Genomic DNA, 12,644 nt, shown 5'->3' on the forward strand with positions numbered 1-12,644 from the left:
TCTTAGTAGGAGTCCAATTCTCAAGTCAGTGAAGGTAAATTATATTACTGAAATATCTGATCATACTCTTCATCTCAGTGGGGAAAAATATTTCCATAGTGAAGTGCATCAAATAGCTTTCCTTGGTGTTAATACCAGCATGTGAAAATTAACTTTGTTTTAATCTGTAATCTTTTAGTTATAAGGTAATTTAACAGAGAAAGTGAGGGGTAACTTAGGGAGGTGAGGCTGCTCAGTCCTCTAATTTACACTGTCTGAGAATGATGCCTGTGCAATTACAGAGAGTATAACTGTTACAATTTACAAAGTGGAAGAGTTTCTTAGGGGAAAAAGGTCCAAATGAAAAGTTCAAGAGTGTTTTCTACTGTGTAAGTTCTGTCTTTATGGTAAAAGTCAGTGAGACACTGAGCAGGAGGAAACCAAGTGATCTTGACTCATATAAGTGTAGTTATATCACACTCTGGGGCCAATTAATATGAGCACTACATGGGAATGCAATGATTTTATTCTTTCTTTACCCTGAGAAGAAAACCTGCATTTCTGTTTAACATTGGTTATTTCTGCATATCACTGCATACAGGCATGCCACTGCTACCTGCCAGTTCTCCAAACTTCTATTTTTCCTAAGGGTCAATTGGGAATATTCTAATGGGTTTTTTCTAACTTTTTCCAAGTAAAATCCAGTGTGAGAAGAAAATAATATTCCTTGAAAGTAGCGATAATAAAGGCACAATAAACATTCTCACCAAGTGTAAAAGCGGAATATAACAAGGCCTGCCATAACAACATCAGGAACTTTCTAAGGCCATAGAAACATGAAAAAAATTACAAAAAACGTCAATAACAGTAAGTGCAAAGAGCTAAAGTCAGAATGGCTACAGCATAACAAGAATTATTCCTTAGGTCTTTACAGAAATTTATTTGTGATTACCTACTACTAGACATTCAATCAGAAGACAAGAATGTAAGCAATAAAAAACAAAGAACTTAAAAGTATTAGAAAAATTAGGTTACACATATTGTCAGAAAATCATTAAATTCATCTGAACTCAGATTTGGCAGGTTATCTTTAATCATAGAATCATTAAGGTTGGAAAAGACCTCTAAGATCCACTAGTCCAACCATGTACCTTACATCAGTATTTCCCAATTAAATCATGTTCCTTAGCACATCTGTAGCACCTCCAGAGACAGTGACTCATCCACCCCCCCAGGGAAGCCGGTTCCAGTGCCTAATCACACAGACTCACAGAATCACGGAATCACAGAATTACCCGGGTTGGAAGGGACCTCAAGGATCATGTAGTTCCAACCCCCCTGCCTGGAAGGGCCACCAAACATACACCTTTACTAGATCAGGTTGCCCAGGGCCCCGTCCAACCTGGTCTTGAACACCTCCAAGGACGGGGCATCCACAACCTCACTGGGCAGCCTGTTCCAGGACCTAACCACTCTTCTAGTAAAGAACTTTCCCCTAACATCCAACCTAAATCTTCCCTCCTTCAACTTAAACTTAAAATCACTCTTTCAGAGAATCTTTTCCTACCACTCAACCTGAACCTCCCCTGGCCCAACTTGAGGCCATTCCCTCTTATTCTATCATTGTAACATGGCAGAAGAGTTTGACTCCCACCTCACCACAACCTCCTCTTAGGCAGTTTTAGAGAGTGATGAGCCTCCTCTTCTCTGCGTTGAACAATCACAGCTCCTCCAGCCACACCCCATCAGACTTGTGCTCCAGACCCCTCACAGCTTCCTTGTCCTCACCTGGACATTCTCCAGGGCATCAGTTTCTTTCTTGTAATGATAGGCCCAAAAGTGAATGCAGCACTTGGGATTGCAGCCTCACTAGAGCTGAGTACAGGAGGATAAGCACCTCCCTGATACTTGGGAACATATCTCCAGCAAGCAAAGGCAAATGTGGTACTTGTATTCAATAGAGATGGGACAAGAGAAAGCCAACTTAGCTTAGTTTTATGCAGATTTACTTGAATAAATAATTCAAATAATCTAATTTAAATGGAATGAACAATTTCAATCTACAGAATAACAATACATTGTGAAAGAGCCAACAAGCACTTGTCAGGAACAAAACAGTCTGTTTTCTGTCTTTAATAGGGTACTACTCATCCCAATAGATAGAGTGGTGGGAGAAGGCATGATTTATCTTGACTCTGCTGTCATTGTTGTAAGTAAAATAAGTAAACAGAGTAAAAATACAGGAACATGGAAGACTGAAAAATCATTCTCAAAACAGATACACTTTTTCACTGCCTGATCAGAACACATTTCAAAGAGGATCTCCTTGAGATTCACCTTACCTGTTTCTATTCAGATTTTTAATTAACTGTTATTGTATGATAGATAGCATATTGAACAGTTTGTGAACTGTTTCTGGATAGGAACAATAGGAATTGCTTTGGAAGATGAGATTTGATGTGCAAATGATGGAGGCACTGTTTGAAATCAACAAGAAGAGATAAATAAAGCAAGTCAGAAGCTTTGTGTTCCTGGCAATGAAATTTTCATGCAAGTAATAACTGATTTATCAAAAACATCCCAATCTTATCTTCAGTGGATGATACGTAATTATGTCACAACAGGGTAAGGTCACAAAACCTGATGTTTTTGGGTTTTTTTGCTTGGATAAATGCACATCACAAAAAGTAACCTATGCCCCTTGTGGTTTTTCTGATCCTTCAAGTAACTGCAGAGCAAAATTAGCAAAAATCCAAATCTATATTTCTATTATGTATAACACAAAATATGTAATACAGTATAAAATGTATATTACACTAGCAGCGTACTCAGCATTTCTAAGGGTAATTATTTCTTTTAGACCCCAGCAGGCTATCAGTGGCCTTATTAACTTTGCCATGTTGACAGTATACCTCTTTTCAATCTCAGCCACGTGTTCTTTACAAGTGTTACCTGGTTACAAGGCCTTGACCAGCTGTGTCATTTAATGAGTTGACAGCATGACACTGGCTTGTTAACGTGTGGCTGATATCCTCTGCTCTCTCAGCACACAGAGCAACACCAAGGCATGGAGATCCAGACTGGATCCAGAAGAATGTTCAGGCACTTGGGCCAGGTGTACCTGCACAGTGCCAAGGCTTCTTCTGCTGATTTTAGTTATACACATCCCCACGTTTTTGTGGCTGTGATGAGCATTTCAACTTCTCAGAATTATCTCTAATACAAACACAGAAGGAATCCCACTGAAATCAGTGTAGCTGCTCAGATGCTTAAATTTAAGCATATAATTATATTCCTGAATCAAGACTTTAATAAGCTAATTAAATTTCGTAATTAAAATGATTTTTATAAAGGCAGCACTGTCATTTGCAAATGCTAATCATTAAACTAAAGAAGAAAAAAGTTTTTTCAGTCTAAGTAATTAAAGAGTAATATTTTCAAAGGAAAAAAGAAATTAATGGAAAACTGTTTGCCCAGCAATTCTTTTTAATAGTTCTTTCTTTTTTTTTTTAATTTATTTTTCCTTCCTTTTTTATCTTTGATACAACCCTAATAAGGAGAACAAAGTCATATTGAACTTAGAATCATGCCTTCTGTACATGATCCAATTGTTCCTATTATTAGAACTGACAGAGATAAAGTGACATCCAAAGTATATACACAGTATATACAAAAGAGTCTCTGAGATAAAGATTCTATGATCCTTAAATACTTTCCAGATGTCTCTGAAGGGATTTAACTCAAGGGAAGAAATTTGACTGAGAAAAGCTATTTCTGATTACACAGATTTCTTTGCCATTTAACAGGGTTCAAATTGAATTGCTGACCTAAAATATTCATTCTCCAAATGACTTCTTAAAAAAAAAAAGAAAAAAAAAAGAAAATCAAAGTTGTTGATGCTTTTGATTCTGTTCTCCAAAGATGACTGAATGACTTAAAAATGTATCTTACACTGTCTGTTTGTTCTAAATAATCGCTTTTAGTAGGATTAGTCACAGTATTAAATTAAGAGAAGGAGCAATTAATCATATTCTTCTGAAATGAAGAGAATAATCTTTGAAACGTTCTCCCTCCCTTCTCACTCCCTCTGTTTGAAATCTGAATTACATTATGTATTCTCAGTTATGGAATATCTTTCAGTTTTCAGTTTAAACAGAAGTGGTGGGAATGAGTTGTGCGTGGCGCAAAATTAATTTGGATTGACTTTCAGGAACAGTGGGGAACATATGGCCAAAATGAAAAGAAGTGCTTAATTCCTGAAAAATGCTAACTGTAAAGATTTGCTGCTGCATGGAGCTGGGAGTGAGGGAAAGGCTCTGCACCAGAGGGTGGTGGGCATGGAACAGCCTGTACAGGGCAGTGGGCACAGCCCCAAGTGCTGGAGCTCAGGGAGCGTTTGGACAGCGCTCTAAGACATTGGGATTGGATTTGGGCTGGTGCTGTGTGGATTCAGGGGTTGGATTCAATGATCCTTGTGGGTCCCTTCCAATTCAGGATATTCTACTATAAAAGTGTACAAGAACTGCACAGCAGTGAAAAAACTGCATATTCTTCTGTGGAAGAAAAAAAGAAAAGGGGGGATAAACTTCTAGAAAAAATGATTGCAGGCAGGCAGCTGAAAGAGAAGGGTATAATAAGAAGGATGTATCAGTGCCTCTGTGGTAATCTTGGTGAAAATGGCCACAGACTATCAGGAAAGATTGCAAGGGCTGTGAGGGCAGAAAACACAATATTGGAAAACTTTAATTATCCATGTGTAGGTTGTATAAATGATACACAGAGGCATGAAGCCTCTAGGAAAGATTAGTGTGATAATGCAGAAAAGGAAGGAAACTCTTATTAGGCTGAATCAGGCCCACATCAATAAGTAATTGTGCAAGAGCCATGTTCTCTCAGTGTAATGTGGTCATAATCAAACCTCCTGCTAGAAACAAAAATGCTATAAAAATATACTGTGTAAGACTTTAATACCAAAAAGGAAGAAAATGGAAAAGCCAAAAGGTTGGAATGTTAACAGACAGATGAGGAGAGGGCTGAATAACTCCTGGTGAAGGCTTACTGTAGGTGTATGGCATCTATAAAAAGGACGCTGTTCAATGTCGTTTAAATTCCTGTGTGATTTGTGACGACAAAGGAAATGAATAGGCTAGTGATAGTCTGCTGATGGCATAGAGCTGTTCAGGATTACTGACTGAAAAGAATTACAGGAAATTCTCACGTAAAACTAATGACCACACTGTAGCAAATTACTTGTTGATAAATGCTCAGTAACGTGAATAGGAAAAAAGATCTAAGCATACATCCATGGTGGTGCCCTCTTTTGCTGTTTAAGAAAGCAATGTTGAAGTTGTATTAGATATTTTGTGGCCCCCCTCCGGATGCACTACAACAGCTCCATGTCTCTCCTGTACTGAGGATTCCACATCTGGACGCAATGCTCCAGGTGAAGCCTCACTGGTGCAGAGCAGAGGGGCAGGATCACTCCCTCACCCTGCTGACCACACTGCTTTGGATGCAGTCCAGGATACTGTTGGCTTTACAGGCTGTGAGGGCATTTTTCCAGTTTGCTATCCACCAAGAACTCACAGGTCTTTTTGATAAGTCTGTACTCAATCCTTTTATCCCCCAGCTTGTATTGGTAGTGGATGTTGCCTCGACCCAGACGCAAGATCTTGCACTTGGATTTGTTGAACATCCTGATTGTGCATTTTTAAACATAATGCATCGTCTGTAGCTTTTAAAATGATCTGACAAATTTACCTTGACAACACCAAAACTTCACTCAGCATGAGATTTTATTAATAAGCTGTAATTTCTTAAATGGCACTTGATGCCTTTTTAATTAAAAAGGCCATGATGTTTCAATGTCAAAGTCTCAAATGCAGCTCAGGAAGACCTGAGCTTTTTTGGAACAGATTTCTGTTCATCTCTTCTCCAACAAGTGAAACCTCCAGGCAGAGCAGCTGAATAACTAAATGTTAAAAGGCCCTATTTCTTTAAAGCTTTGCCTTTTGATCCTCACATTGCTGCCGAGGCTCTGAATGCATCATTCAGGGCAAGCAGAGTGTTTTCCTATCTCAGCTGGATTTCACGCTGTTATTCTTTTAATTGTAAAGAGTCTCTTTTTCTGAAGCAAAGTGGATCGGATGGTGAATGGCTATCCTGACAGGCACAGACAGGCTGCATGTACAGCTCTTCTGCTGGTATTTCCTATAGTTACTTCCCCTGAAAGAGTTGAAAGCTTGCACCTGTTTTTCTCCCCCTTGAAAGAGCAATGGTTTTTTGGTGTGTTTTTTTGTGAAAACCAGCACCTCAACAGCTGAACAATAACAACAAAAAAGCTGGTTTATTATTATAACGTGAAGTGGTTCTTGTAAAAGTATCTGCCCAAATCAGCACAGGTATTTTCATTGAAGAATATAAACGTTTGGATAAATTTGTCTAAATCCATTGCTTTTTTATTTCTTTTTCAGCATCTTTAATCTTTGCTCTTTTCTTTCTAACACTATTCTAAGACTGTTCCATATTTCAGATTCTTATGTTCTGTTTCAGATTCTCATGTCTCATGTAACATCATTCATTTGGCACAGCTGAGATGTTGCTGAAGACCCCTCCTGTGCACCAGGATCTGACCAACCTCAGCACCAGCTGTGACCTACTCCATAACTACATCGTCTGAGAGCAAATACCAACCTGCAGAGCTGCTCTTAGGCAAATTCCTGCCAAAACACAAGACTGGTTGCCATATTCAGGACAAATTTCAATCAAAATTAGAGTTAACCCTAAACTAAACTCTTGCTCCAGCAAAGATGTGCAACTTGAGTTTCACCACTGTAACTATGAGGTGATCTCCTTGCCATGCATGTTTGTATCCTGTGTGTAGTTACCCAGTAAGAGTGGGATTTCCTGTTTGTTTTTGTGAAGAACTGCATGTTAATTGCAGAAGTGCACAATTGTTAATTAGCCAAGAGTCTTTCACTTCTATGCTCATGATCTATCTAAAACCTGTTCTAGTCATTCATTTTTCCTGCTCAGTTTTTGATGCTTGTCAGTAAAGGAAGAGAAGTGGGCAAGCAGGTTTAACTTAGCCTTCCTTAAATGGATATTATCAGCATAATCTCTAGCATGGCTATTGCAGAAACCACGTGTAGCATCAGTATATGGCTTCCTGGTCAGAAGTGATTTTTCATGCTACAGATGAGCATTAAGCATGGATAAAAGCAGCAGGTTGCTTTGCTACCTGCAGTAGACAGTAGTTACAGGCAGTAACTTTATGCTGAGAAAACACGTCTGTTGTGATATTTACTGCTGGTCTGAAGGATGTTGCTTGTTTCAACTTGCTGAAATGAATTTCTAAATTCTAACATGCTTTTAAAATAAGTCAGTGTGTTACGAACTCCTGTCACAGATTAGAGATAGTACAAAAGCACAGAGCACAGCAGAAGATAAATGATGTGCTCCTGTGGTGCAAGCCACCAGCTGCCAGAGTGCCAGAGCCAGTCCCCGTCCTTACCTCTGTATTCATTAGTGTCCTGAGGGATGCTTATTCACCTTATCTCTTCTGTTCTAGAGAGTCTCCATTTTTCAACAGAAGAGAGCTGTCTGTGAGCCATAAAGGAGATGGCTTGCATCTGGAGAATAGGAGGCCAGATAATGATATATGTGTGGGCAGCAGAGCACAAGCAGAGATTTGAAAAGCAAGATGTCTTTGTTCCTTGGAGTCCTTCGCCTCCTTCCTGCTCCTCAGGTCCTCCTGGTGCACAAGGGATACACAAATCAATTTTCGGGAGGACATACAGCTGGCTTTGAACCAGTCCTGCTTTAAGTGGGGTAGGACTTGAGAGGCTCATAGGAAAGTACAAAGCTCATCTTGCAGAGGGGAGAAAAGCTGTCATGCACAGTGACAGATAAATCTCTGAGATGGTCTCAGCTCTCAGGATCACTTCACTCACTGTTCAGTTGATTGATCAAGAAGAGCGAATTAGATCCTGCAATTACAATGCTCACTTGAATGAATTAAGTTGAAATTAAAAAAACAGTGTGGCCTTCTGAAACACATTTCCAACTTTTTTCCACATTGAAAACTGCATTTGAAAATGCATCGGCTTTTGAAGTGCTTGCTAAAGCTGTGCTGCCCACGTCACATTGATCCAAAGCTGTCAGAATCTGCTATTCAGAATTAGGGCAAACAACTACACAGCTCCCTGTGGCTGCAGATACTATTTGTGATTGCAGCAGAGAGGTGATCTGATTTCGTACCAGAAAGAACTAGCTGTCAGACAGCAACTTAAAATAGATGATCACCCTTAAACAAGGAGCTTCCTGCAAACCTCAGGACAAAAGCAGGATAGGCCACTCTGTGCAGAAAAAGGGCAATGTGTGCACCTTGACCTCACAGAGCAGGCAGCAGTGATGCCCTCGTGAGACCTGGCTGAGGTACCACCACGTTTCTAAAGAAGGGATTTGGAGCAGAGCTGATAGATCACCAACCCGAGCTACTTGTTATTCATTCATACATTGACCATGCAAATTCATGTGCGATTGCAGAAAATAACGAAGTGTGGAAGATCTGGGGAAATATCTCGATTGAAATGCACAATGAGCACTTCAGGGTTTTCTGCCTTTTGAAAGCTCAGCGCCTTTGAAAATCCTTCCTAAAGCTTTTTATAGCCCTGGGTTTGTTTTGGAGGAGACGGGGGGAGCATGAGGAGGAGTCTGCTTTGAAATTCCCAGGTTCTGTAACTTTTCTTCTTTGATTTTGTTCTTAAAATACATTTCTGTTGAAATATTTTTTCTAGCGTTATTACCTCCAACTGAGCACATTTTAGCACACCGATCCCCTTTAATAAACAGCTGCCAGCTGTGTTTTACTGCTTTAAAATAGGTAAAATACATTTGGAAGTGGATTGCTAGATTATTTTTTATGTGTGCATTAAAAATCTTTCTTACCCATTTATAACTACATCATCATTCATGTCAGCTCGTTCTGGCACAATTTATCGTACTCTGCCACTTGTTGTAACATACCATGGGAAGTAATTGAAAGGTAGTCTATTTTATTGCAGCTCTCTTTGTCATCTTATATAAAACTTCTGGCTATACCAGATAGGCAGTCTTTTACAGGAATGACTGTGTATGTAAGGCCCTCATGGCAGGGACAGTAACTGATGACACTGCCACAGTAGAGGTCTTTTTCATTGCCTCATAACCATCACAGCCAACAAAGCAGATAAATATTTGCCTCCATATATGTCACTGCATGAAACCCCCTAAAACAGATTTAAGAGTGAACTCTACATGTATGTTTGAGTTCAAATTGCTATCCCTCTGCCAGCAAAAACAGGAGTTAGAAGGATTTCATAACCTATTCAAATCTGTAGAATAAAAGAGCATAGCACAGAAAACTGACCCAATGACCACTCGTCTACTGAGAACACGTTTGTTAAAACCAACATGAAGTAATAACACTTTTATGTATAGTTCTGCCTTTCACAAAGAAGTTCAGATTCATTATCTACTTTTAAAGATGAAGAAACAGAGTTTATAAAATTTTCTTAAGGTAACGTGAAGAAATATTTGAAAGAAAAAAGAATTCCAAGTGACACTGCTGCTTTGCCAATGATTACTGACATCAGGGAGATTTGTTTGTAACTTTACTTTCTGCCTTGTGGGTTTGTGAATCAGCAAGTCAGAGATCAAACCTGTTTTATGGGAAGTATGCCCCTGTATATTCTTTATCGGTCTCTCAGTAGCAGATCATGTCATCTTTTCAAGAGTATCATGAGGCTACACAGTAATGGGAGGTTTTTTAATGCAGCCTTAATTCAGTTTGGATGTAATATCTGTAATCACATTTTTGTTACTTCCTCCCGTAGAGTTCACATTGGCTGTATCATACATCTTGTGTTTTCAGGTGGGGAAGCTGGAGGAGCTTATCAGCATCCTCCACCAGTAATTACTGCCTCTGTGGTGTTCTGTTTCCCCCCCTATGTTTTAGTATCGTTGTGCAAGTGAAAGTTTCTCAGTCGCAAAACACTGATGCCATTCTAATCTGACAAGGCTGTTGCCTTCAGTTCACACCATTTTCCATGCAAAGAGGAACTGATAGTGTTTTACTATTTTTTTAATACAGCTTCAGGTTGTGCTAAACAACAGGAGCAGCACATTGCGGGACTGAGCTTCTGTGTCATGTCTTTTCCTGCTGTTCAACAGTTTCCTAATCCAGAGCTCACACCAGAAAAGTGCATTTGATCATTGCTGCTGATCCCTGCCCTCAAGTACACCTGGTGTTTATTTTTCCTGGAAATCAAGCCAATTATTTTAACTGATTGTCACTATTCCCCTTTGAAGGGTTTCACTGGCTCCAGCATTCACTGGACAGGTGGACCTCAACATCTCCAGTTCATGACACTGCCAGATTTCTCCTAATCTTGATACCCCGGGTCTGCTTGATTCAGGCCAGGTACTTCTACAGTAGAGACATATTGCCTTGAGCTAAAAGGTACATAAAGGCAAATGCTGGCCTTTGACTTAGTGGGAACTCCTCCAGCTTCTCTCCTATGCAAAGGTTAATCCTCATTTACTTTCCTCTTGTCATCTTTGCTTTTCTGAGCTAGATTTTAAAACAGAAGGATACTATTTCTCTGGCCACATTTAGTTCTCTAGAATGTAGATACGTTAGTCTTATCTATGCTCTGAATTGCCTGCAGAGTTAATAGCAAGAAATAGATCCCTTAGAGGATGAATGCTGAGACATGCCTTGAACAAGTGCTGGAGTTAGAGAGCTCATCTTCTGCACCTGCTCTTGTTTGTCTATTGCTGGCAGAAGGAGTTTGGAGAAGGAGCCAGTGCCTCCTTGCTCCTTCTGATTTACCACTCTCCAAAAAACTGCCAAGTGTGGGAGATTTCTCAGTTTTCTCCACATACACTCCATATGATGATCCTGATTTCTTCTGTGGACCCCTCGGAAACTGTCCATATACACACTGGGATCCATGAGCATACCCTGGGGTCTTCTGTTCTGAGCCCGCATGTTAAGCGCTGTCTCATTGTGTTTCATGCAGATGCTGTGAAGTTGGCGCAGTGGCTGCAGCTCACATCCCTAGAGCTAAGAAACTGTGAGCAAGCACTGTTTATCTTCCTCTGGCATAAACAGGTTCGATGAGGATGAGTCTATCATAAAAGACTTCTGCCCGCTGGGTAAATGTCTTTCCTCTAATTGTCTGCTAATTGGCAAAGAGCTAATCCTACTTATTATCAAAATCCCTTCTCCGGAGAAAACTCAGCCAAGAGCTTCATAAATCCTTTTCCCTCATCCTTTTCAGTTTTAAAAGCTATTCCAGTATCATTTGGTGGCTATCACCTAAGGAGGTGTTCTGTTTGAGTTATCAGCTCCTGCAAGGTTATATATGATATCCAAAAGTGCGTTAGTCAGCATCTTGACTTCTGTTTTAATTAATGTTTGCTGGCCTAAAATTGTCATTTACCATAGACATTTGTACTGACCTCTTAAATTACGATCACCCATTAAATTAAACATGGAGGAAACCCATTGGATCACTCACCCTTTCCACCAAAGCATATTATTCATGATGTGTAGCAGTGAACTCAAGTGTGGGGTATGATTAAGAAGACTGCAGCTAACTTGTCTTTGAAATGTAAATATAATTAATGAGTGTACCTGTCCTCCCCTGGGTCTGCCCGTGTCTGCTTCATCCTTCTGACTTCTTTGTTTCTTCTCTTTGATTGGGTTCTTGATTTCCTTGCCTGCCTCCCCACTCGAGATTGAAAAAGAATTCCAAGAGACTAAAATAACTGGAAATATTTCATAGAATCATAGAATTACCCAGGTTGGAAAAGACATTGAAGATCATCGAGTCCAACTGCAGCCTAACCATAGTACCCTAACTCTAACAACCCTACACTAAATCATATCCCTGAGTACCACATCCAAACGGCTCTTAAACACATCCAGGAATGGCGATTCAACCAACTCCTTGGGGAACCTATTCCATAGATTTCTCAAAATGTTTGTTGTACCTTAATATACCTTTAATGTCTAACTGTGACCAGAACTAAGCTAATTATCCCTTTTATAATTTGGCACCACAAATAATTTCAAAGCAGTAGTTAAGGCCTTCTTCCTTCTTTCACTTGTGTTATCTTATGTCTGACTCATAATTGAGAGGTTCCAAACCCACCCCCACTATCTAAAACTCAAATAATTGATACAATTTTTTCCTTGCTCAAGAGATTCTAAAACAGAGCATATATTTCTTCCAGAAGTTCAGTACACACACTGTATGCAAACATAGAAGAAAATCTGTTATGAAGATACTTAATAGCTAATTGGCTCATTTTTCAGACAAGAAAATCATCTACTGCTTTTAAAATATATATGTACCAAATGTGTTAAGCTTGATTGTCCCAAATAATTTGGAAGGAAAATAATTTCAATTTTGACAACAGAACAAAAAAAAATACCAAAAAAACCCAACCTGAGTCAATTCTTCAACATATTGAAGTTGAACGGCAAACTCCTTAATCTTGCTCGTGGTGCAACACGAAACCAATTCCTGACACGTAAATTGGATGATATATTATTTATTGATTAGTCTGGAGGGCACATGGATGGTAAAGGCTGATTTCCTTTTATGCCTATATAC

The sequence above is a fragment of the Coturnix japonica genome, chromosome 1 (genome assembly GCF_054131305.1).
Source record: "Coturnix japonica strain WE chromosome 1, WE-NBRP24, whole genome shotgun sequence".
In the NCBI taxonomy this organism is placed as follows: domain Eukaryota; kingdom Metazoa; phylum Chordata; class Aves; order Galliformes; family Phasianidae; genus Coturnix; species Coturnix japonica.